The sequence below is a fragment of the Lepus europaeus genome, chromosome X (assembly GCF_033115175.1).
Source record: "Lepus europaeus isolate LE1 chromosome X, mLepTim1.pri, whole genome shotgun sequence".
In the NCBI taxonomy this organism is placed as follows: Eukaryota; Metazoa; Chordata; class Mammalia; order Lagomorpha; family Leporidae; genus Lepus; species Lepus europaeus.
Window position 1 is genome coordinate 121,308,452 of NC_084850.1, and position 5,917 is coordinate 121,314,368.

A 5,917-nucleotide genomic window follows, 5' to 3' on the forward strand; every position below is an offset into this window, starting at 1 on the left:
ACCTCCCAGGCCCATTAGCAGAAGCTGGATCCTAAGAGGAGCAGTCAGACATGACATAGAGGACCCAGTTCAAGTCTTAATATTGGATTATGTGATGCCAGCTTCCCAGGCAGCAAGCTTAACTGCCACAATGGCAGCTGCACTGCTGCTGCATTTTATTTGGATCAGAGTATGGAAAGAGCATACCCTAATTCTAGACTTCCATTAAGCTTGGTGGTAGTTCCCTCTACCTGAGCCTAGTATTTGTTGCATAGGCACAGTCTTTTTGGGCAGAAACCCTGGGAAGGACAAGATTCTTGCTAGAACTCAGATATTCCTAAACAACATATAATAGAGCTAGACACTCACTGGGTAAGAATGGAGGAGGGGAGCTAATAGAGGAAGGTAGCTGGTGGTTCCAAGTTGTTCCATGTTCCAAGGAAGAGGTAGGTAGCAGGAGCTCCGGGGCGCTCTGCTGACCTCCAGACTCTCAGGAGCCTCCATGGACTCCTCTAACCACTAGTGATCGGCCATTTTTTATTGCGATTTTTCTGAAATGCCACCATCAGGGCCACCATCGAGGTGGCGGAAGTAGACGCTACTGTTGGCAAGGATACGAAAAACAGAGTCCTGCTGTGGCGAAGGTAAGCGGGAGGTCGCCATGGCGGATAGCGGCACCGTGGTAAGAATTTATGTCTTAAGTGACGACCAGTTATGGGACAACATAGGAACCGGGCAAATCTCAATCAGTTACGTAGAGCGGCTGCAGGGCATGGCTCTGCTTGTTCGATCAGAGACTGATGGCTCGCTGCTCTTAGAGTCAAAGATTAAATCCCCAAACCCTCTATAAGAAACAGCAAGGGGTTCTGATAATTTGGTACGAAGCTGAGAACCACGGTATGGCGCTGAGCTTCCAGGACATCGCAGGCTGTCGTGAGATCTGGGAGGGCATTTGCCAAGTCCAAGGTAAAGACCCCACTGTCAAAGATCCTTTAGACAAATCAGAACAGCCAGATGAAAAGGCAGATACCAGTACTCTAATTAAACTGCCTGTCTGTGAACTCAATACGCTTGAACAGATTGCAAACTTAGTTACTTCGGTACTTGCCTCACCTATCCTTAGGGAAAGGCTAGCTCGGATCTTGGAACATGATAATTATATTAAAAAACTACTGCAGCTGTTCCACACTTGTGAGGACCAGCAAAACACTCAAGGGTTACACCATCTGCATAACATTATGAAAGGAATCTTATCCCTCAACAAGACAACCCTCGTTTGAGATTTTATTTTCTGATGAGTGTATCATGGATGTGGTGGGATGCCTTGAATACGACCCTGCCTTGGCCCAACCAAAAAAGCATAGGGAATTCTTAACCCAAAATGCAAAGTTCAAGGAAGTTGTACCAATAACAGACTCTGAACTTAGAAAAAAAATACATCAGACATACAGAGTACAGTATATTTATGACATTCTTTTACCTGTGCCATCCGTGTTTGAAGAGAATTTTCTGTCTTCTCTTACAACTTTCATTTTCTTCAACAAAGTTGAGATAGTCAGCATGCTTCAGGAAGATGAGAAGTTTTTGTTTCAGGTTTTTGCACAGTTAAAGGATAAGACTACAGATAATGATAAACGGCTGGAACTGATGCTGTTTTTCAAGGATTTTCTTGCATTTTCTCAGACTTTAGAGCCTCACAGTAAGGATATGCTATTCAAAACATTGACACAATTGGGAATTCTTCCTGCTCTTAAAATGGTGATGAACATGAGTGATTGCAAATCAAAACAGCTGCTACAGATATATTTACTTATCTAATGGAGTATAGCCCATCCATGATCCGAGCATTTATAATGCAAGAAGCAGAGAAGAGGGAAGATGAAGACCTTTTTATTAATATGATAATTGAACAAATTGTCTGTGATACTGATCCTGAGCTAGGAGGTGCTTTTCATTTGGTGGGACTTCTTCGTTGTCTCCTTGATCCAGACAACATGCTGATAACAGTTAATACATGTGAAAGAAGTGAATTTCTCAATTTTTTTTATAAACACAGTATGCATTAACTTGATAGCACCACTTTTGGCTACCACTTCAGGAAGCAAATGTGTGAAGGTAATATAGTTGGGTCTGACAAATACAAACATTCCTCTAATAATTATCAAACGGCACAGCTGCTTAATTTAATTTTGGAACTACTCATATTTTGTGTGCAACATCACACATATTATATAAAACATTATATTTTGAGCAACGATTTGCTAAGAAGAGTCTTGAATGTTGATTGAATCAAAGCATACCTTCCTGCTATTGTGTGCTATCCGTTTTATGAGAAGGATGATTGGCCTTAAAGATGAACTGTATAATCGTTACATCATCCAGGGAAATCTTTTTGAGCCAGTGGTAAAGGCTCTTCTTGACAATGGAACTCGGTACAATATGTTGAATTCGGCTATTATTGAGTTGTTTGAGTACATAAGAGTGGAAAACATCAAGTCTCTTGTTGTACATGTAGTTGAGAATTATAGTGTACTTCAATCTATTGAGTATGTGAAGACATTCAAGGGACTAAAGATTAAATATGAACAAGAGAAACACAGACAAAATCAAATACGAGAGAATTTACATTCCATGCTATATAGTAAAATACTTTGCCAAGGGGTCAGGTCTTGGATATGAAGGAAGAAGTGGGTTTTAAATGAAGATATAAAAGATGCAGTTTTACCACCACTGGAAAATGACTTTCCAGATGATGATACATTTATGGAGACTGAAGTGAATGAAGATGAAGACAAGGTGAACCTTCCCAAAGAGAACATCTTCTGGTAGCTTCAAATTTTCTTCCTGTCATTCTGCAAATCCTGATGTTGGAACAAGTAGCGAAGACAGAAGCAGTGTGGTTGGTGTACTGGACAATCCTGACAATGAAGAAAATGAAAACAATGAAGAAACAGCAGCCCCCAGAAAAAGACCACATTGTAGTTCATAAAATGTTTATGGGAGACCCTCAACATGTGATTCAACTAAAATTCTATAAAATGCCAATAAGCTGAAAAATCTGACTACAACAGCTTTCTCATATGAACTTATACAATAAGAAGCAAATGTGAAGAACTAAGAGGGTTTAATTGAAGAAGTAAAACCAGACTTCCCATAAAACACAAAAAAATGTAGTGAGCACTTGAGTATTATTTTTTTTTTCAATTTATGTTAAGGGCACAGTTACAAAGAGAGAGGGAGAGGGAGAGGGGGAGAAGGAGGAGAGGGAGGGGAGGGAGAAGAGAGAGGGGAGGGGGAAGGAGAGGGAGGGGAAGGAAGGAGAGGGAGGGAGGGGGAAGAAGGAGGGGAGGGGGAGGAAGGAGGGGAGGGGGAGGAAGGAGAGGGAGGGAGGGGGAAGGAGGAGAGGGAGGGAGGGGGAAGGAAGAGAGGGAGGGGGAGGAAGGAGAGGGAGGGAGGGAGGGGGAAGGAGGAGAGGGAGGGAGGGGAGGGGAAGGAGGAGAGGAGAGGGGGAGGAAGGAGAGGGAGGGAGGGGGAAGCAGGAGAGGGAGGGGGAGGAAGGAGAGGGAGGGGGAGGAAGGAGAGGGAGGGAGGAGGAAGGAGAGGGAGAGAGGAGGAAAGAGGAGAGGGAGGGGGAGGAAGGAGAGGGAGGAGAGGAAAGGAGGGGGAGAGGGAGGAAGGGGGAGGGAGGGAGAGAAGTCTTCCATCCACTGCTCCATTCCCCAAATGGCCACAACAGCCAGGGCTAGGCCAAGCTGAAGCCAGGAGCCTGGAGCTGCATCCAGGTCTCCCATGTGGGTGTAGGGGCACAAGGACTTACACCATCTTCTGCTGCTTTCCAAGGTGCATTAGCAAGGAGCTATATTGGAAGTGGAGCAGCTATGACTCGAACTGGCACCCATATAGGATGCCACATCGCAGGCAGCAGTTTAACCAGTTAATGCCACAGTGCTGGCCCCTTGAATGTTATTTTTTTTTTAGTCAGAAAGTCAATTTGGGGAATGGTGTGGGAGGAGGAAAGAGGTTGATAAAATAATATTGATGCAGTTTTGTTTCAGGTGTATATATTGGAAATTACTTGACAGTTCAATTGTAAAGCCTACAAAATTACACTTGTGTAGTAGTCTAGCCATGGTATTTCCTTCAGTTGCATTGTTTGAAAAAAATTTTATATGGAAAGCAAAGTCAACTATAATAAAAAATAAAGTTAGGCTGTTCAGAAATTTCTGTGAATATAGATTTTTTCAAGATTTATTTATTTGAAAGGCAGAGTTACAGAGAGGTAGAGGCAGAGGCAGAGAGAGAGAGAGATCTTCCATCTGCTAGTTCACTCCCCAAATGGCCATAATGGCTGGTGCTGGGCCGATCCAAAGCCAGGAGCCAGGAGCTTCCTCCAAGTCTCCCACACAGGTACAGGGTCCCAAGCACTTGGGCCATCTTCTACTGCTTTCCCAGGCCATAGCAGAGAGTTGGATTGGAAGTGGAGCAGCGAAGTCTCAAACCAGCTCCTATATGGGATGCCACACTGCAGGCGGTGGCTTTACCCACTGTGCCACAGCACTAGCCCCAAATTTTTGTGAATATTTAATAAAAATTCAGCCTTATGAACGGAGGGAGAAAACTTTGAGTATGTATTTTCTTTTCTTTTTTTTTTTTTTTTTGACAGGCAGAGTTAGACAGTGAGAGAGGGAGAGAGACAGAGAGAAAGGTCTTCCTTTTTCCGTTGCTTCACCCCCCAAGTGGCCGCTATGGCTGGTGTGTTGCGGCCGGCGCGCTGTGCCGATCCGAAGCCAGGAGCCAGGTGGTTCCTCCTGGTCTCCCATATGGGTGCAGGGCCCAAGCACTTGGGCCATCCTCCACTGCCTTCCTGGGCCACAGCAGAGAGCTGGACTGGAAGAGGAGCAACCGGGACTAGAACCCGGGGTGCCAGCGCCACAGGCGGAGGATTAGCCTAGTGAGCTGTGGTGCTGGCCGAGTATGTATTTTCATGAATAAAAAAAAAAAAATGGAGTTTTTTCCTCTCTTGGAGCCCTCCTCCATGCCACTCTGGCTGGAGGTCCCTGACTTTTAAATCTTGCTTTTTAACCTTTAAATCTTTCTTTTCTCTTTGCCTTGTCCACTTGGAAACTTTTCTTCCATGTGAGACAAAGAACCAAGGTAATAACATTTTCTCTGCTGCATATTTCACCTGTAACATTTTGGTGCCGTGACTTGAATAGCAGCTCCAGCCTGAAGCGGATTCCAGTCGAGCTTGATCCCAGCCTGTGTCGGATTATCTCGCCGGATGGGTAAGCGTGCAAACTGTTCTCACTTTTTTCAGAGAGTTTCACTGTCCTCCATAGCAACTCTCATTTTCTCAAAAGCACCATGTCCCTGTCAGCCAGTTAAAAGCCATTATTGGGCTGCCAGCCTTAGGCCAGAGCAATCCCCTGGAGCTGAGACTCTGTTCTAACCTCTCTCTTCTTTGGTATGGATTGGCTCTTCATGATGGAACTGGGAAAAGAACGTAAGATGCCTAAAGGACTCTGGCCAGGGCACTCCCTGGTGTGTTCTGAAAATCTCTTGGCCAGACCCCAGTCCCTGACAAGCCAGTGTGGGCGTTGGGCTGTGAAACACATTCCCTCCCTCTTGTGTGGAACTAAGAGAAGACCTTGAGACAACTGATGCATTCTGGCTGGGGCAGCACTCCAGTGCTTCCAGGTCTCTTGGCTGGACACCAGACCCCGGCAGCAGAAATGGTGTTGGTCTGGGAAATGCACTTGCCTGCAGGGAGCTGGAAAGCCAGAGAGTCTGCTCTTCATACTTCTCATCTCAGCTCTGGTCTGACTCAGCTTCCTTTTGTGGGTATTGGCCTGTCATGCAGGACTGGGAGAAGGGTTTGGAGTAACCTTGAAATTCAGGCCAGGGCCACTCTCTGGCATTTTTCAAGGACTCCCTGAGT

The 5,917-nt window shown here is 45.2% G+C and overlaps 1 pseudogene; it reads left to right on the forward strand.

The window, feature by feature from the left end:
- The first annotated feature begins 640 nt into the window (after positions 1–640).
- LOC133753365 (serine/threonine-protein phosphatase 4 regulatory subunit 3B-like) lies at positions 641–2,968 on the forward strand (annotated as a pseudogene).
- The last annotated feature ends 2,949 nt before the right edge of the window (positions 2,969–5,917 follow it).